The sequence below is a fragment of the Asparagus officinalis genome, chromosome 7 (assembly GCF_001876935.1).
Source record: "Asparagus officinalis chromosome 7, Aspof.V1, whole genome shotgun sequence".
Lineage (NCBI taxonomy): Eukaryota > Viridiplantae > Streptophyta > Magnoliopsida > Asparagales > Asparagaceae > Asparagus > Asparagus officinalis.
In genome coordinates, this window is record NC_033800.1 from 26746543 (window position 1) to 26768608 (window position 22066).

The window sequence follows — 22066 nt, forward strand, 5'->3', positions numbered from 1 at the left end:
TTGTTAAATCTAGTGTCAATCCTTCACAAATTCTAAATTAAATAATTGCTAATTCTATTTTAAGATTATAAATTAGAAAGGTTTAAGAATAATTTTAACAAACATAATAGTGAAATTTTTTAAAATAAGCATATGAATGTTATGTGGGGACTTTCAGATGAAAATGTTCACATTTACATAACAAAGTGTATTAATGCTTTAATTATAAATGTCGATTCAGAGAATATAAATGCTATGAAAATAACTGAGGCCATATAAATGCTAATTGAATGAAACTATATATATAAGATATCTAACCATCATTTATCCTTTTGATTATCAGTACCTCATTATGTTATTTCATCTTATTTTATTTTATTTGATTTTGATAGGGAACAGGGTTACCATATGTATGATGGAGGCCGACAAAGGTGGGGATTGAGGCAGTCAAGAGTTGTATTCAAAGGGGAGGCAGGGGTGAGAACCCCTCTCTCTCTCTCTCTCTCCATCCACTACTTGATTACTTGAAGTCTCTCACTGTAAGCAAACCCACTACAAGACTCCATCTCCATCTCTCCATCCACTACTTGATTACTTGAAGTCTCTCACTGTAAGCAAACCCACTACAAGACTCCATCTCCATTTAATTCACCCACACTTGATTACTTGAAGTCTCTCACTGGGCTCTCTTCATGTGTGCTTATATAAGGAGCTGAAGACCCTCTTTTTCAAACAACAACAAGAGCAACAGAGATGTGCTTGGCAGTTCATTTCCTTGATGAGCAGTTCCCTGTTGGAGAAGCAGGGCACGTGCAAAAGGGACTATTGCTTCTCCTACGCTGCACGTGCTCCCCTTCTCCACCATGGGCTCCTCACCTCTTCTTTCTATACTTTTTCCTCAGGATCACTTGCCACACGTGTGCATGCAGCTTGCAGGTGATTTTACTCTTCTTCGATATATTAGCAATATTAGAGACCCCTCTCTCTCTCTCTCTCTCTCATGCATATCCATGTCTCTTTCTTGGGTGGCACTAGGAGCACAATCCTAACCATAGGAGCACAACCCTAACCATACTCTCTCTCTTATTTGCTACAGTGCACCGTGTCCCACGTGTGATTTTAAATTTTAAAATTTCATATGAGGCCCGGTGTACTGTAGTAAATGAGAGATTGTGTGTGGTTGAGGGTGTGCCCCTATCATTTTCCCTCTTTCTTTACATAATTCAATTTTGTCATAGCTAGGTATACTGATTTTTATATTTTTTTATTTTAAGGTAAATTATGTATATATACTTAAAAGGGCTTCTCTTAATTTGTAGCTAAATTCACATACATGACAGAAAATTAACGAAGAAAAGGGTGCTGATGATTCACGTAGATAAAGCATGCACGGATCTTGAAATCTTGTTCCTTTGTTTTACGTTTAATTATTACGTACCTTCTCTTTTGTGGTATAATTATTAAAGCAAGCTTAATTTGGTAAGGATTCAAGTAACTCAAGGTGAAACAATATTAGTGATCGAGGTAGCGAAACTAAAGAGAAAAAAAAGTTGCAAGAAACATGTAGTCTGGTGATCTCCTTTTATTTCCTTTGATATTAATTCTTTCAACCGGTGATTTTTAGATGGGAAAAGAGGGAGAATAAAAAGAAAATCGTGAGATTTTTTTTTAATTAATGGTCCAAACCGTCTGCAGGTTGTCCAATGTTAGCTCGAATCGAATCCAAAAGTTCTCTTCAGAAAGATAGAAATCCTGCCAACATTCTCATAACAAAAGTGTCGCACCGATATTCTCACTTTGTATGAACTTTTTTCCCATGTCAGTCTCTGTAAATTGTCATTTCTGCAATTTATATAATTTAATTACTAATTACATACATAATATTAGTCTTTTTAATTAAATGTCTCTGCTTGTAAGAAATCTAACACATTTAATTATTGATTAAGAGCATGTTTGGCACGTTTGGATTTTAATCCACTTGACTCATAATTAATCTACAATGGATTATAAGGGGGTGTTTGGTTACACACTTTTCTAGAAAACTTTTCTCAAAATATCTATTTTTGGTAATTTTGTAATTAAAAGATTTCTACAGATTTCTTTAAATTGTGTTTGGTTTAACAAAAAGTTTAAAGAAATATTTTCTACAAAAAATTAAAAACTACCAAATTTTGCAAATGCAATTTCCTCTCAAATTGAGAGGAAATCAAAAGAAATCTGACACATTCCTTATTAAATCAACAAAACCCTTCCCGTAACCAATTCTCTCAGCCGTGTGACTTTCTCGAACTTCTTCTAGGGCGGAAATTCCCGATCTCGTTCCCGCCCCAAATCCAGTCGTTCCCGCCCCGAATCCAGCTGGGTTTCGGTCCTTCGCGCCAACTACTTAGGTCTCGTTCCTCCTCCTCCATCGCCCCTCGTTCCTCCTCCTCCATCGCCCCAGTTCTAGGGTTCTCTCTAATCTCAAGGCTCTCACGGTAATAATCTGTTATTTTTGCTTTTTTTGTGTTGATCTATTTGTAGTTGATCTTTTAACGAAAAATGACGCTAGGGTTTCTGTTCTTTTCAAATTCATAGTTAATTGATTTCTGTTCTTTTCACTTTCATAGTTATGGTTGAAAATTTTGTTGTTAAACGAATTGTGACTTTCTCGAACTTCTTCTAGGGCGGAAATTCCCGATCTCGTTCCCGCCCCAAATCCAGTCGTTCCCGCCCCGAATCCAGCTGGGTTTCGGTCCTTCGCGCCAACTACTTAGGTCTCGTTCCTCCTCCTCCATCGCCCCTCGTTCCTCCTTCTCCATCGCCCCCGTTCTAGGGTTCTCTCTAATCTCAAGGCTCTCACGGTAATAATCTGTTATTTTTGCTTATTTTTTTTGTGTTGATCTATTTGTAGTTGATCTTTTAACGAAAAATGACGCTAGGGTTTCTGTTCTTTTCAAATTCATAGTTAATTGATTTCTGTTCTTTTCACTTTCATAGTTATGGTTGAAAATTTTGTTGTTAAACGAATTCATAAGACCAATTTGTTAATTTTATGTTATTAGAAATGATTCATAAGATCAACAGTAAATCCACGTGTTGCCTGCATGATTCATAAGATCAAAACAGCCCCTTTTTTGATGTTTTGATAATGAGAGGAGACTGATTCTTTTTCACAGGTGCATACTTTTTATTTCTTGAGTTATTGTGCAATATGCTTATTTTTTTATCTCAATCTCAAAATTTCTGCCTCTATTTTACAGGTTGCATTTTTTAAATAACCAAAAGGTGTATTCTATTGGATCGGTTTTAACATAAATGAACTTTGATTTTTTGGAATCATTAGGTGCCTTTCCTCCATAGGGATCCTCACTATCATGCTTAATTATCTCACTATTGCTAGAACCTAGAATTGTGGAGAAACAGAACATTATGTTAATTTTTTATCTCACTATTGCTTATTTTTTAGTATGAAGAACAAGCTGAGAGAAACAGAACATTATGTTAATTTTTTATCTCACTATTGCTTATTTTTTAGTATGAAGAACAAGCTGATTGATATTATTTGAAGGTATATGTTATTTGAGCCAAGGGTATGTCAATCAAGTAAACTAGAATTTTAATAAAGTTCAAAAGGTTGCATTTATACTTTATGTGTGTATTATACTTTGTGTCATTGATATAGTAAAATTTATGCCTATATTTTACAGGTTGCATTTATTAAATAACCAAAAGGTGTATTTTAGTCTATTTTTGGAATACTTGCTCCTGTATTGTGGAGAAACAGAACATTTACACCCATTCATGTATCTGTATGAACAAGATTTTTGGAATACTTGCTACTGTATTGTGGAGAAACAGAACATTTACTTGCTCCTATCATGTATCTGTATGCATTTAACACATTTCCTCCATAGTTTTGTAGTAGACTTATGAAATGAACAAGATTTTTCTGGTAGACAAGATAAATGAAAAGACATAAATGGACTGAGATGTGGTTCTATTTTAAGTGACGTGTAGCATAAATTTCACAGGTGCGTAATAATTTTGATGTCGGTCACCAACTAACTAGTCTCAATTTTTAGTATGAAGAACAAGCTGAGACAATTGATATTATTTGAAGATATATGTTATTTGAGCCAAGGGTATGTCAATCAAGTAAACTAGAATTTTAATAAAGTTCAAAAGGTTGCATTTATACTTTATGTGTGTATTATATTTTATTTCATTGATATAGTAAGCTTTCTGCCTATATTTTACAGGTTGCATTTATTAAATAACCAAAAGGTGTATTTTAGTCTATTTTTGGAATACTTGCTCCTGTATTGTGGAGAAACAGAACATTTACACCCATTCATGTATCTGTATGAACAAGATTTTTGGAATATTTGCTCCTGTATTGTGGAGAAACAGAACATTTACTTGCTCCTATCATGTATCTATATGCATTTATTGTTACCAGTTAAGTCCAACCATACTTGGTATTCATTCCTTTTCAGTTACACTAACCGTAACTTGCTTTTCATTTAATATGTGATCTATGATAGATGACCTAGTTCTATAATTGCATACATTAAACAGTAGATCTGTCACTTAGCCCCGACACCTCCTTTCTTCTTTGGACCCAGAAGGAAGAGAGAATCTAGACAAATTTATACAGTTGACTTGACAAATTTATCAAAGAAATATCATGATGGCAATAAGCATCCTTCTTGAATGACATTGTTGCAGGGGAATACCATCTTTTTTAAAAATATTCGAGAACGATATATACTTCATCTAGGTTACTTTTGACTATTTTCTGGTGATTCATGTACATACTTCAATGATGTATAAATGATTAGATTGCAGTATAATGAAACATTTAGAGCTGAAATGTAATATAAACGAGACCCTCAAATACTCCATTTGACTTGAATACTTCTTGAATGAAACATTTAGAGCTAAAAAAATTTTGTCGTTGTTTATTGTTGCATAAACATCTTAAACTAATTTTTCTTTGTAACGAATGTAGATGGATGGTGTAGATGAAGAACAAATAAAGAGGATGTGTTCTAATACGACTATATCTTCCGTGGTTACAATAATAGTTTGTTTATTGAGAATTCGTGCTAGGCGCAAATCCATTTGTTATGCTCCAAGAGAGGACAAGATGAGGAAAATTTATTGTAGAAATGCCCACTTCAAGCGCATATTTGAAGGATATAGTGATAGTTGTAGGTCTTATATTAGAATGAGGCCTAAAGCTTTTTCAAACTTGCGGATGTTATGCGAAATCATGGTTTTTTAAAGGACACAAAACACCTTCAAGTTGAAGAACAACTTGCTATGTTTCTTTGCATAGTGGGTCACAAAACACCTTCAAGTTGAAGAACAAATTTGTGCTCGTTGTCGAGCTATGAGGCTGTTTTTCCATTTAATATGCTGATTCGAGCTTGTTTAACTCTCTATTGTCGGGTTTTTGGATCGATATTTGTGCTCGTTGTCGAGCTTTGGGGCTGTTTTTTATATTTAATATGCTAATTCGAGCTTGTTTAGCTCTCTATTGTTGTGTTTTTTTGGTCGACATCTGATGCTAGAAATTTCTTGGATGGTGATCTTATTGAATCTTTCCTTGATCTTAACCGTGTGAAAGGTAGATGTATGAGTTTCTGCTCGAGATAATTTTCTTGTTAATTAAAATGGGTATTTGAATAATGCTGAGTTAAGGCCTGATTTCAGGGAATTATCCTGAATGGGATGAGCACCATCCAATTCATTTTGTTGGGCACTCGGCTGGAGCTCAAGTTATTCGAGTGTTGCAGCAAATGCTAGCCGATAAGGTACTAAAATTCACACATTTTTCTTCCATTTTTTTATTTTCAGAGTTCAAAGTGTTAAGTTTGAGCTATACGTTGACTATATTTTGAATACAGACCTTTGAAGGCTATGACAACAGTAATGAGGAATGAGTATTGAGTGTCACTTCTCTAAGTGGATCTCTAAATGGAACTACAAGATCATATTTTGATGGAATGCAGTGAGTAAACTAAAGCCCCATGCTCTTATTATTCAATTTTGATTTATTTCTCAATATGAAATTTGATCAATATTGGCTTTCTTTAGGCCAGATGATGGGAGATCAATGAAATCAATATGCCTTCTTCAGCTCTGTCGACTAGGAGTCATCGTCTACGACCATGGATGTTCCTGTTGAGGAGCTCTGCAGGAGAGTTGAGGAGCTTGCAAAATTACAATGAAAACATATGTCAAAAATATATTTACTTTAGTTCTATTTTATGTTCCGTCCTCAAGTTATTTCTGGTCTTCAATATTTTAGTTTTATTTACCAAAAATTATTGCTTGAGATAATTTTCTTGTTATGAGTTATTATGATTCAATCGAGCGTTTGTAATATGTTTGTGGCATTAGTACTACTCTCGTTGGTTTTTTATAAGATTTAAAGATGTGAAAATTTTGTATATGTGCATAGCCATTAAAGTGATAAAGATTGTAGTTGACACTTTTCTATAAATTTGGCATATGTAACCAAACAAAAGAAAAGGAAATCTTGTTGTTTTCTATAAAATTATGAGTCATTTTCTTGTTTTGAACCAAACAAGCAAAGTACAAAAAACAAGAAAATTGGTGCTTTTTGACTTCTCAAAACTTTTTCTATAATTTTTTTAAGAAATACAAGGAAATCATATTTTAGGTGGAAAACATTTCCTATAATTTCTAGAAATTGAACCAAACACCCCCTAAGCTAAAATGTTTGGCAGTTTTAGTGGGATTATAATCCATTTTAATAGTATAGGCAGCTTTTATAAGCCTGTCATTATTATCAAATTGATGAAAAAAATTAATGCGCACGGCTGGAGAGTGATAAGTGGGGGTTGGAATTTTCAAAAATAATGAGGGGTATATTGCAGAGTACCCGAGCTTATTTTTAGTGGGTAATTATCTAAACGGTTTTTCTATAGAGTGCTCACGGGCACTCTATAAGGGAGGAGAGAGATAGAGAGAAATGAATAGCTCATGAGTCCTCCTGATTTGCATTAATTTCTGTGCATAATTTATTTCTCTCTATCTCTCTCATCTCTTATAGAGTGCCATGTGCACTCTATAGAAAAACCGTTATCTAAAATAACCTATTCGCCAAATACGTCACAACTTCCCAAACATGCTCTTAATACTTCAGTACATTATCTGCCGTTGGACAGAAGACGACGTGCACATTTTTTTTTTCAGATGATGCAAGTATCATGCAAGGCTCAACACAAACCATATAGTTAACACGGAGACTATCTGAGCTGGCACATGAACAGCGATCAACGCAAAACCCCCCTGCTCTCCATCCTTGCAATAACGCTGACCTCATCGCACGCGTGCATGTCAGATGCATACGTGTACGGACGTTTGATAGTTTTTGACTTGCGCGGTGGCTACGGCAGAGGGGAATGGTTGTTGATTTGGAGGAGGGAACCTTGAAAGGGGCAGACCCAAACAAACCACGGGCTGAGAAAGCTAATAAATAAATAAAAAAAAATAGAGAAGGGAGAGGGAAAGTGGGATGCGACCCGAACACGCAACGGGGGAGCACGGATCTCGAGCCCGTAGACTCTGACTCGATCGGACCCGAGCTTTTCACGGGGGTCTCGTCCCCGAGGGCAGTTGGCACGAGAGAATCACGGGGGTCTTTGCTGTTGTGACGCTCGCGCGGGGGACCCAGACAACAGTCATTCTTTGACGTTTGGGACCCTGGTGCGGGGCTGGACCGTATTTAAATTTGGATAAACTTCACGAAAGCGCATGCTCTTTTGCAAAGAAATTTATTTTTGACTAAAATATATAATAATAATAAACACCCTTAACTTTAAACTATTATCAAATAATTCACCATACCTTTCAAATTTATATATACACACACAACTTTAGGGGTTATTAGTAATCTCACTCTAGATTTTATTAAGATTTTATTAGAAAATCCCCCTTAGCATCAACCATAATTCTCACATATGTGGGTAATATCACTTTAGGAGATAGTTTTGCCAGCAAAAGCTTTGTTCATGCATTTAGGGGCTTTTTAAATAAAATGTTAAAGTTGAAAATTTCTAATAGCCCTTAACTTTGTAGGTGGGGGTCTGATATATACTCATACAGTTATGGGGGTTATCTAATTATCGTCCAAAAAATAAGGGGGTTTTCTGGTGTTTAGCCGAAAAATTTCCAAAGTTATTTCCACTGTAATAAATCATACTCCCTTTAAAAGTACGAGTTATGAAAAATCTTTTCATGATAAATATTACCCTTAATTTTTTTAAATATTATATTGTTATCCTAATCTATTCTAATTTTTCTATTTTCTTTGAATTTATAATTAAATGATTTATCCTATACATAATGAGACTTAACATGTTATTGGATAAATGTGATATGTTTGATATAATTCAAATCTTTTATTTATTTTAATTTATAGAGAAATATAAAAAATATATGCTAGCCAGCACCTAAAAGTTTTTTGATCTTGTTAAAAATACCCTCAATATAAAACTCTAAAAATTTATAAAACATTAAACTTTTAACAAATTGCAAGATAAAACTCTCAACACTGTAAAATTTATAAAAATTTTGATAATTTCTAACCTAACAGTACATTAAAAATATAGGAGTTACAAATATCTCCTGCATAATCTATAATTTATAATTTATAGAAAATACTCTTAAAGTTTCAAAAATTATAAAAAACATGCAAAATTCAAATTTTATAAAAAACACTCTGAGAATTATAAACTCATTAGTAAATTGAAACTATAGGAATTGTAAATAGTATATAAACAATTTACAATCTATAAAAAAGACTTATAAGTTTAAAAAATTACAAAAACCCCCTAACATTCATAATTTATAAAAAAAAACACCATGAAAATTTTTAACCTACAGACATTAAAATGAATATACAAAATCATTAGCAACCGCTCGAAAATAAAAAAATTACAAAAAAAATATCATACTCCCTTTAAAAGTATAGGTTTAGGAAAAAATTTCTATGGTCAATAGTACCCATAACTTTTTTTAAAAGAACATAGCTAATTAAAAATCTATTAGATTTAAAATTTATAAAAAAAACAATCTTAAAGTTTAGTACATTACAAATTACCCCTCCAAAGTTTGAAATTTTTCAATGATTTTTTGTAGTTTCTTGGATTTTAATATAATTTTTAATAGTTTTGTGTATTTGTTAATTATAAAAGTTTAAGGTGTTTGTTTTAACAATTTTAAAAACTTTTGAGGGTATTTATTTTGTAGTTTTCTAAATTTTCACTGTGTTTTTAGTGTAATGTATAAATACATCAATTAATGATGATATTAAAGAGTAAATCATTCTTAAGATGTATTAGGCTATAGTTAAGTATGCACATCACTATTCCTATGCACTATATTTTATACATGCAAAATATTTTAAACAATCTATATGCTGGTTAAAAGGTTTTTGACTTTAATGTACTATTTTTAATAATTATATTTAATGTGAGCCCATCATATAATTTTAACTGTGGTCATTATAATTTTAATATGTTTAATCGATTGGCTATATAAGTATATAGACCATAGATTACTTTACTTTCTCGCATGAACGAATATTTATCATTTAATAATTTAAATTATTATTTTTAAATTACATTTATTTATTTAGCTAAAGGATAATACAATTTTAATTCCTAGACCTTGTAAAAAATACCCTCTAAGTTTTTATATTGCAAAAACACCCCTACAAATTTAAAATTTTATTAAAACATCTTAAAAATTATAAATTTTACGGTAACTCTGTGGTTAGTGCACAACATTTCATGCACAGTTACTTAGATTAAACAGACAACCATGGGGTTTAATAAAGGAGAATTGGACGGAGAATATCACATGTATATAACCGGGCTTGTGCACATTCTTGATATCCTGGTATATATATATAAGAAATAAGGGCCCATCCTGACTTGAAGTACAAATTTAAAATTTTATTAAAACATCTTAAAAATTATAAATTTTACTTATTTCAATTCAGTGAGAAATTTGAAAAATATATGCTAGCTAAAAATAAAAGTTTTTGACATTGGAGAAAGTATATTGTAAGTTTTAAAAAATACAAAAACACTCCTAAAATTCAAATTTTGTAAAAAACACATTAAAAATTTTAAACATGGAAACACAATAAAAACCTAAAAATAACACAAACAACCCCTAAAAATTTATGGAATTTGTAATAAAACTCTAAACTTTTTACAAATTGCAAGATAAAACCCTCAAGATTGTAAATTTTATAAAAATCCTGCTAAATTCCAACCTAACAATACATTAGAAATATAGGAGTTACAAATATCCCTTGTATAATTTATAATATATAGAAAACACCATTTGTTAGACCCTAGAGGGAGGGTGATTAGGGTCTTATGCTAATCTAATCTGATTTTATGCCAATTAAAACTAATTCAACAAATTATTCTTGCAAGATAGATATACAATATGTTATGAGCAAGAATAAGCAATATGAGCAAAGGGATATACTATGAGATATATGCGAGGATATACAAATAACATAAGAGTAAACAATCTAAACTAGATAGTGGGCAATATAAGCAACAAACAATATACAAAGACGATATAAGATATGAACATAAAAATAAGTACGTCAATGCAATCACAAACAAACGATATGTTCACGGAGTTCGGTCCCCACGACCTACGTCTCCGTTCCTCACCTCGAGGAGATCTCTACTATCATAACCGGGTTTTCTACGATCACCCGAATAACGTTTATACCTCATACTCGATTTTCTAGTCATCAAAAACTTTACAATCAACACTCTTGAAATCATACTTTACACCCTCTCAAGTGTTGGTCTCTAGCCCGTGTCTCCCTCAAGTGTTAGAAATTATAACCTACCTCTAGGTATTACCACCTACCTCACTCCTCTTGGGACAACACCATCTCTCACCACACACTCCTCTCGGTGTACAAGTATATTACAAAGTATATCTCATAATGAAGCTCCCAATACAACAAATTTGTTCTCTATAATAGATAAGAACTCAATGTATGCTCACTCTCTAAGTCACACAATTCCACAACCTAATTATACAATGTATGCAAATACAATAAGCTCAATGGTTGTGTGTGTAAACAAAGAGAAATAAAATCAAACTCAATTAAAGTCTAGCAAATATAAATGTGACAATGTAAATGTAAACAAGCTAGATAATTGAGTTGAGAAAACTTCTCTAGAACAAGAGAGATGGAGATGTGAAGTGGAAAGATCAAACCAAAGATGATCTCCTCTTCTTGTGAAACAATCTTCACAAACTTGAAACTTTTAACCCATACTTAAACAAAATTTAAACTCTTGTAAAAACTTGTTTAAAATATCTCTTGGTGGTAGAAAATATTTATGGCAAAGGGGTATATACAGGGTAGAAGAAAACGACCCAAAAAACCCTAAAAAACCACTAAAAAACAAAAATTAGCAAGTTATCATTACTGTGCAACGGTAACTTCGACGGTCGACCGCGGCTACTGTAACGGTTGACCGTGAGAGCCAAAATGCTCTCTAGACTGCGTCCGGTCTACCGTGATGGTCGACCACACTGTAGCACGGTCGACTGTAGCGGTCGACCGCGAAAAACTGACAATTTCAGAAACTGGAAAATTGTGTATCTTGCTTTGTAAAATTAATTAAAAATAGTAAATCAACTTTAAAAATCATGAAATTCTGAGGAAAGTTTCTACATATGTAGATTAACATGTTAGATAAAGAATTTATTAAATATCACTTCCCATTTATGAGAAATAATTCTTTGAATACAGATATATAGTTTCTAAAAAACTGCTAAAAACTCATTTTTGTAAATTTAATTGAAAATAATAAAACAACTCCAAAATTAGTAAAACTTGGGGAAATATTTGTATATATGATGATAAACATGTAAATAAAGAAATTTTTTAAATCTCATTTCTCAATTGTGAAAACGCATCTGTTTTGTAAAAACATGCACGAACATGAATTTATTTAAAACTTGATTTTGTAAATTCAATTAAACATAACAAATTAATTCTAAAATTGATAGAACTTTGGTAAACATTTATAAACATAAAATTGAACATGTTAGAAAAAAATTTCTCAAATTTAATTTTTCATTTGTGAAAACTCATGTATTTTGCAAAACTTGTAAATATATGTGTACATAAACTTCTTGATTTTTGACTGTTGAGTTAAACAATGTTTTGAAACCTTATAAAATAATTTTATAGACTTAAGAGAATATGTATATAATGATTGTTAAGTCCAAAAACTAATAACTCAATATTTTGTCAAAATTACTCAAAATCAAGAATTGTGTGTATGTGTGATATAGAGCTTAGAGTATCTAACACACATAATATAAACTCCTAAACTAAATTACCCAAGCTTGATCTTGATCTTCAATATGCTCTTCTTGGTAAACTTGCGGATGAAGCATTACCCAAGCTTGATCTTGATCTTCAATATGCTCTTCTTGGTAAACTTGCGGATGAAGCTTGAACTTGAATCTTTAACTTGGATTTGAATAGCTTCACTCCACTATTCTGCCAACCTCCATTGGATATGATCATGAATGCTTGATTCTATCCATCCTCTAACACGTTGTTTATCTACAATAAATAAGAAAACACAAATACTAGACAAACAACATTAGTGATAAATTAATTGTTAAACATCATTAAAACAAAGAGGCCAACAATCTCCCATTTTTTGATGATAACAAACAATTTACAAAAAGGATATATGCATGAAAGAAAATAAATATACAATATTGTAATTATCATGCATATAAATAAAAAGAATATACTCACAATATTTCTTCCGCTTTGACAACATCAAAAAGGGAAAACAAAAGAATGAAGAGAGCGAAAGCTCCCCCTACAAATAAACATGGGTGAGTATAAAACAAGTATAGGGATTGCTCATCCTATCAAAATGTCTTAATGAATGTATGAAATGAAGGCTAAGGCAATCATATGTGAGCATGCATAGATGAATATGCTAAATATCACTCACATACTACAAGATAATGAGAACACATATGGATGTACCATTGAAATAATATGTCTCAAAACATAAACATAAAAATCATGTATAAAAATAGATTTATGAAATTAAAAGAAAACGAACATGAAAATCATGCAAAAAGTTTCAAATAAAAACAAATTAATTAATGAAATCATAAATCAAGATTTAAGCCCAAAAATGATGTTTGATCAATAAAGGAAATTTTCTTTGTAAAACTTGATCAAACCACATAAAGAATACATTATAAAACATATTTGAAATTTGAATCATCTATTTATGCTTATATAATGAATTCAAAAGAACAAATCAAAGCAAAATTTTCATAGTTCAAAAATAATATTATAAAACATACAAGAACCATGAACTATGGATAAAAAAAATCATATTTAAAAGTATAAAACTAAATCATCATTGATTTTCACAAATAGGAGAGGCCACCATATCAAGCTCTTGAGCTTGTTTCAACCCATATAAATATTTTTAGCACCCGGTAAACAAGGTTTAGGAATAAACACCCAATAAATCTGGGGGGTTATATAAACACAAACCTCTCATCAAAAGCGAAACTAATAATCATGAAAACAAAGGAATTGATCAAAGAAAAATTATTTTTATATCCAAAAAAATTTTAAATATAATTTTCAAAACCAAGAAAAAGAAACATAAAAACACTAAGAATTCTTGGTTTAAAAATTAAATATGTTTTGGTACCCAAGTATTCTTGGTACCAAAAAGTTTAGGGACGTGACCCCTATCATTTAAGCTTAAAGCCCTAGGGTTATGAACCCATTTGGATACATATGGTGTACTAACACGGTCAAAGTAATAATCACTTAAATGACCCTTCCGATTGTAATATGTGTAATGAAAGAGATCCATTTGTTTTTATGGACCATTAGCTCGTGCACGAGAATCATTTGTAAATAAAGATTATCTTTTAAAATTATTTTTCAAATAAAAAACATCATTAAACAAAGGTGGTCTACTTGAAAAATTTAGCAAGAGTGAACATTTTTTCAAATCATAACAGAACTTCACCAAATGGTCAAATCTACCACAAATATCACATTCAAAAATATATGGTCTACTAGAAACATTTGACAAACGTGATTTTCTTTTCAAATCAAAACAATACTTGGCCAAATAACCAAAACGACCACAAAGATCACACTTTGAACACACTAGCATGCTTATGATGAACTTTGTGAGAATGAGCATGTGAATGTGTAAGTGTACAAGATGAAGAAGCTACATGAGATGCACAAGGATCATTAGAATTCTTATATTTGTGTGCATCATAGTGTACAAGATGAAGAAGCTACATGAGATGCACAAGGATCATTAGAATTCTTATATTTGTGTGCATCATAGAAAAATTTAGCTAAATAGCCTTTACGGCCGCAAATAGAGCACTTGTAAACTTTGCTATTTATATGTGCATAATGAGTAGATGATTTTGACTTAGACTTGGCACACATATCCATAAGCTTCTTATGATTATTAATGCATGTTTTTAAAGTTGAATCTAAAGATGAAGTACGTTTATTCACATGATTCAAATCTTCATTATTAGGCACATATGCATTTTTATTAGAAGTGGAACATAAATAATCATTTATAAAAGAAACAATATCATTTTTTATGTTCTCTACTTCTAACATGGCATTATCTCTTTCATGAGTTAAGCTAGAAATGGATGAGGTCAATTTTTTATTCTTCAAAATTAACATGTCATTGTTTTCTTTAAGCAAGGTATTTTCTTTTGTAATGACATCAAATTTAGAACCTAGCAACTCATGATCGGATTCTAAATTATCATGTTGCTTTGTAAGTCAATAAAATCTTTATGCAGTTTGTTATAGCCATGGAATAATCTTTCACGTGCACAAGCAAGTTCATCACTAGATAAATCATTAACTGATTTGAACTCACAAACATTACTAGGGTTATCGCCTAGTGTCCGTGTGCATGATGCTCCATATGAACTTGAAGCGGGATCCTCCAAAGCTTATCGGATCACCTCCAAGTTCCATTAATGTGCTTTAATAAATTTTCATAAGGTGTAAGCACTATCAAAATGAACAAACTTGTTAGACATAGATGAATCAAAAGCATTTAGCAAATATTCTAACAAAATACTATTCATTGTAAACATTCGATGATTATTTTTATTCCACTTAGATTTCTCGATAGTGGGCATAATATAAGCATTATCTATAATTTCCCATAAATCAGAATGTTTAGATCCAACAAATAGCTTAAAAATCTAACACACCATTGGGCATAAGGAAAATTATCCAAACAATGAGCAATATTAATGGCATAACCTAAACTAGATACACCGTGCATATCCATAAGGAATATATGCAAACAAGACAAATGCAATCAAAACTAGATTAGCACAAAACGATAACTTGGATCTTTAACTCAAGATGATTAGACCTTAAATCAAAGAGCACCAAGCTCTGATACCAATTGTTAGACCCTATAAGGGGGATAATTAGGGTCTTATGCTAATCTAATTCGATTTTATGCCAATTAAAACTAATTCAACAAACTATTCTTACAAGATAGATATACAATATGTTATGAGCAAGAATAAGCAATATGAGCAAAGAAATATATCCTAGCAAATAAATATATTATGAGATATATGCAAGGATATACAAATAATACAAGGGTAAACAATCTAAAATAGATAGTGGGTAATATAAGTAACAAGTAATATACAAAGGCGATATAAGATATGAACATAAAAATAAGTGCGCCAATGCAATCACAAACAATACAAAGGCGATATAAGATATGAACATAAAAATAAGTGCGCCAATGCAATCACAAACAAACGATATATTCACGGAGTTCGATATAAGATATGAACATAAAAATAAGTGCGCCAATGCAATCACAAACAAACGATATATTCACGGAGTTCGATCCCCGTGACCTACGTCTCCACTCCTCACCTCGAGGAGATCTTCACTATCATAACCGGGTTTTCTACGCTCACCTGAATAATATTTACACCTCATACTCGATTTTCTAGTTTACCGAAAACTTTATAATCAATACTCTTACAATCATACTTTACACCCTCTCAAATGTTGGTCTCTAGCCCGTGTCTCCCTCAAGTGTTAGGAATTATAACCTACCTCTAGGCATTACCACCTACCTCACTCCTCTTGGGACGACCCCGTCTCTCACCACACACTCCTCTCAGTGTATAAGTGTATTATAAAGTGTATCTCACAATGAAGCTCTCAATACAACAAATTTGTTCTCTATAATAGATAAGAACTCAATATATGCTAACTCTCTAAGTCATACAATTCCACAACCCAATTGTACAATGTATGCAAATACAATAAGCTCAATGGTTGTGTGTGTAAACAAAGAGAAATAAAATCAAATTCAATTAAAGTCTAATAAATATAAATATGATAATGTAAATGTAAACAAGCTAGATAATTGAGTTGAGAAAACTTCTCTAGAACAAGAGAGACGGAGATGTGAAGTGGAAAGCTCAAACCAAAGATGATCTCCTCTTCTTGTGAAGCAATCTTCACAAACTTGAAACTTTTAACCCATACTTAAACAAAACTTAAACTCTTATAAAAACTTGTTTAAAACATCCATTGGTGGTAGAAAATAGTTATGACAAAGGGGTATATATAGGATAGAAGAAAACCACCAAAAAAACCCCAAAAACCCACTAAAAAACCAAAATCAGCAAGCTACCGTTATTATACAATGGTAACTTTGACGGTCGACGACGAGAGCCAAAATGCTCTCTGGACTGTGTCCGATCGATCGTGGTGGTTGACCACACTGTAGCACAGTCGACTGTAGCGGTCGACCGCGAAAAACTAACAATTTCAGAAACTGGAAAATTATGTATTTGGCATTGTAAAATTAATTAAAAATAGTAAATCAATTTCAAAAAGCATAAAATTCTGAGGGAAGTTTCTACACATGTAGATTAATAATTATTTGAATATAGATATATAGTTTCTGAAAAACTACTAAAAACTCGTTTTTGTAAATTCAATTTAAAATAACAAAACAACTCCAAAATTAGTAAAACTTGGAAAAATATTTGTATATATGATGATAAACATGTAAACGAATAAAAATTTTAAATCGCATTTTTCAATTGTGAAAACGCATCTGTTTTGCAAAAACATGCACGAACATGTGCACAAACATGAATTTATTTAAAACTTGATATTGTAAATTTAATTAAACATAACAAATTAATTCCAAAATTGATAAAACTTTGGGAAACATTTATAAACATAAAATTGAATATGTTAGAGAAATAATTTCTCAAATTAAATTTCCCATTTGTGAAAACTCATGTATTTTGCAAAACTTGTAAATACATGTGTACATAAACTTCTTGATTTTTGACTATTGAGTTAAACAATGTTTTGAAACCTTATAAAATGATTTTATAGACTTAATAGAATATGTATATAATGATCGTTAAGTCCAAAAACCAATAACTCAATATTTTGTCAAAATTACTCAAAATCAAGAATTGTGTGTATGTGTGATATAGAGCTTAGAGTATCTAACACACATAATATAAACTCCTAAACTAAATTACCCAAGCTTGATCTTGATCTTCAATATGCTTTTCTTGGTAAACTTTCGAGTGAATATTGAATTTGAACCTTTAACTTGGATTTGAATAGCTTCACTCCACTATTCCGCCAACCTCCATTGGATATGATCGTGAATGCTTAATTCCATCCATCCTCCAACATGTTATTTGTCTATAATAAATATGAAAACATAAATACTAGATAAAAAATATTAGTGTTAAATTGTTTATTAAACATCATCAAAACAAAGAGGCCAACACTCTTAACATTTTAAAAATTACAAACAAACACTCAAAATTCAAATTTTACAAAAAGCACTCTGAGAATTTCAAACTCATTAGTAAATTAAAAATATAGGAATTATAAATACTCCATAAATAATTTACAATCTATAGAAAAGACCTATAAGTTTAAAAAATTATAAAAAGCCCATAATATTCATAATTTATAGAAAAACACCATGAGAATTTCTAACCTATAGACACTAAAATGAATATACAAAATCACTAACAACCGCTCAAAAATAAAAAAATTACAAAAAAAATATCATACTCCCTTTAAAAGTATAGGTTTAGGAAAAAAATTCTATGGTCAATATTACCCATAACTTTTTTTAAAAGAACATAACAAATTAAAAATCTATTAGATTTGAAATTTACAAAAAAAAACAATCTTAAAGTTTAGTACATTACAAATTACCCCTTCAAAGTTTAAATTTTTTTAATAATTTTTTGTAGTTCCTTGATTTTAATGTATTTTTAATAGTTTTGTGTATTTGTTAATTATAAAATTTTAGGATGTTTGTTTTTACAATTTTAAAAACTTTTGAGAGTATTTCTTTTGTAGTGTTCTAAATTTTTATTGTGTTTTTAGTGTAATGCATAGATACATTAATTAATGATGATATTTAAGAGTAAGTCGTTCTTAAGATGTATTAGGCTACAGTTAAGTGTGCACATCACTATTCCTAGGCAGTATAGTTTATACATGTAAAAACTTTTAAACAATCTATATAGTGGTTAAAAGGTTTTTGACTTTAATGTACTATTTTTTATAAATTATATTTAATGTGAACCCAACATATAATTTTAACTGTGGTCATTATAATTATAATAAGTTTAATCGGTTGACTATATAAATATGAGTGAAACCACAACTAAAAGTTAATGTGAATATGAGTCAAACCACAACTAAAAGTGAAACCACAACTAAAAGTTAATGTGAATATGAGTCAAACCACAACTAAAAGTTTAATGAACATATTACAAGTAAATTTGTGAATATGAGTCAAACCACAACTAAAAGTTTAATGAACATATTACAAGTAAATTCATATGCAAAATTTATTTGCGAGTTGAATGATTGCCCATCTTTTAAAGACTTCAAGATACTAATAAACAAAGATATTATACTAGATCAATGTATTTATAACTCATAAATAGTAGATCACGTAGTGATAATCTGGATTGAAAGAAAAAATGACAATATTTCATTTGAAAGAGAGATTATTCTGTTGATAATCAATCCCGTAAAAAACTTCATTTTCTCTTTTATTTTTAATCTATTTTTATTAATTTAAATAACCATGATATTCGATCACGTGCATTGCACGTGTAATCTAACTAGTATCATTAAAAACACCACATAATATTAAAAAAAATCTACTGATTAAATATCATAAAGTTTTACTTATGTTACATAGTCAAGCATTATCATGGAACTACCCTGTGTTTCTTGATACGTGAGATATTCTTTGGCTAAATATTATGATGTTTTCTCTAGTAAAAAGTGTTTATGATATCTTAATGAAAAGTTCATATTAGTTAGATTATGGTTTTATCTGAGAAAGGTTCAAATTTTGATGGGTCTACTAAATCCTATTAAGGGAGAAGGAGAAAATATGCAATGTCTCTCTTAAATGATTGAATTACTGTATCAAAACTTTAAAGTTATGACGAGAATCAAAAATTTATACTATAAAAACACATTTGCAAATTGTGCATCCATCTTATTGATAGAAAATCCAAATTTTATAGTGAGAATTAAAGATTATAATTTTATACTCTACCAATCTAAATAACCAAGTCAATAATGCCTTGACCTACTTAGTCTTATCATATATTTGAAGAAACTGTGAAAGATTTGGATAAGAACAGGTTTTGAGAAGAAAAAACACGTTTGGATGCTTCACGGTCGACCGCGAGTGGCGCGACGGTCGACCGCGAACGTGCACAAGACAGAGATTATTTCTGGACTTTTGGCGGTCGACCATGAGTGGTGAGGCATTCAACCGCGGACCCTATAATCAGATTTCATGGGTTTCTGTCTTCTGTCCGGTCGACCGCAACATCATGTGCGGTCGACCGCGTAGCGGGTTTGGGCCTGATCGAGGTTTCCTGTTCTGATTGGGTTTGTTGTTTGATATAAATAGCAACCACGGTTTTAGGGTTTCTTTGGCTTTGATTGAGAAGCGAATTGGGGATATTTGCAGCACAGAAAAGAGGTATTTTCTGAGCTATTAGTTAGGGTTTTGTTTGGAGAGAATTAGAGATTTGTTGAAAGAGGTATTTTCTGAGCTATTAGTTAGGGTTTTGTTTGGAGAGAATTAGAGATTTGTTGGTGAGATTAGTTGGTTGGTTTGAGTTGGAGAGAATTAGAGATTTGTTGGTGAGATTAGTTGGTTGGTTTGAGTGATTTGTAATCTCAGTTTGTACCCTTCTTCTCTATTAGTGAAAACCTCATTCCCTTCTTACCCCGTGGACGTAGGTAACTTGCCGAACCACGTTAAAATTGGTTGTTTGTGTTCATGCTGTTATTTTGATTGTGTTTGGCCTTCTCTCGGCGTTTGTTTGATTTGGTCTCTCGAAGCACATCGGTTTGGTTTTGGCTTCCGTCGCGCACAACAAGTGGTATCAGAGCCCAACAATATTCCATTATGACGAAGCATCATGCTTTTAATTTCTATTTGAACTTAATAATCCGTATAAAGTAGCAATTGTTTTCCATATTATTTGATGAGTAATTTCATAATATCAATGTCATTCTAATTGGAGCCGAATAAAATTAAAAAAGATAATCTAAACTTCAAAATGATCAATAAATTACAGTGTATAAATGTTCATTATTCCTTTTACTGACCTCTGTTAGAATTAATATAAAACTATAATTCTCGATCCTCACCATAACTTTGGATTTTTGGTATAATAGTTAGAGAAATTTAATTTAAGATAGTATCAGAGTAGTACCTTGCTTAAACGTGCAACATTCTATTCTTCATTCGATCCAAAGCCATTGTATTCTCTTTCACATTTAAATTTATTATATATGGTAGGTATGTGTTACTCTTGTTTAAATCTCCCAGGCATGAATTTAAAACGGTTTTTCTAAAAATTGACACCGTTGCGTAAGTTCAACCTTCAGTCCATAAAAAAGGACGTTAATTTTGCGGAGACAAGTTAGAAATAATATAAAATTATAATTTTTGATCTTATTATAACTTTAGAGTGTTAGTGTAATGGTTAGAAGAATTTAATTTAAGAATCTCATCATGTATTGTTTCCTCCAGGTTTTGTTTTACGTTTTGTTTAATTTGTAGGTCATTGTCCCCGCCATCGATTTGGACAATATTCATCGAATTTAAATAATTAATTGCAGCCCACAACTTCCACTCTCAAACAAGGAAACCAAAATTAGAGACACATTCTATGAATTTGGAACTATGAATGCAAAATTTTGCTACCAAAAGAGAAAATGAATTGTAATCCTATCATTAATGTTGGCGGCCAACTGTACGTTCAAGGAGGCTTGGATTTGAACTACTTTGCGTCGTCATATATCAGTGTCTGGCGTTTAGCTACCACTTCTCACCTCCAATGCGCAAATGCCTTCTGCATTTATTTAACATACAGTTAATTTACATTGATGTTAAGTAAAACATATACGTAATTTGTAGATAAACTACCTCTTCCCACCGCTCTCTCGTGTTACTACGAATGAGACACCTAGTTAAGATATGCATTCTACAGTTCTACTTCCTTTTGGAGCTTGTTAAATGTTGAAGCAAATTTTCTTTCTTAAAATTTGATTAAAAAAGGTAAGAATATGAGTTGAAATGATTGTTTGGTAATGATAACCAAGGTATCGTTAATAATGCATGGGAAATGTTATGGTTTAAATAACACAGTTAAAAGAGAAGGTATATAGGGATTGGGTTGATATAGGGGCCACTCGTTTTTTCGAATATCTAATTTGGAGTTGGGATGTTCGTCCCTGCACGCGTAACAACTCGTAAAAGGACGGAGGCTGGTTCCCCTCTTATTCCTCCGACGATCAAGTCAACTAGGTGCTTGAGTGGCAATATGAGAAAAATTACAGCGGAATGGAGAAAAAATGCTGAGAAATTGTTTACCTTTGTATTTA

General features: G+C 31.5%; 1 long non-coding RNA gene across 4 annotated transcripts; it reads left to right on the forward strand.

Moving 5' to 3' along the window:
- Positions 2428-6365, forward strand: LOC109851076. 4 transcript variants are annotated; one of them, XR_002249674.1, is made up of 4 exons: positions 2428-2456; positions 5680-5780; positions 5874-5977; positions 6064-6365. It is a non-coding gene; the product is annotated as an uncharacterized LOC109851076 (long non-coding RNA). The 4 variants fall into 4 exon arrangements; XR_002249673.1 differs by lacking the exon at positions 2428-2456 and adding an exon at positions 2627-2822; XR_002249672.1 differs by lacking the exon at positions 2428-2456 and adding an exon at positions 3982-5593.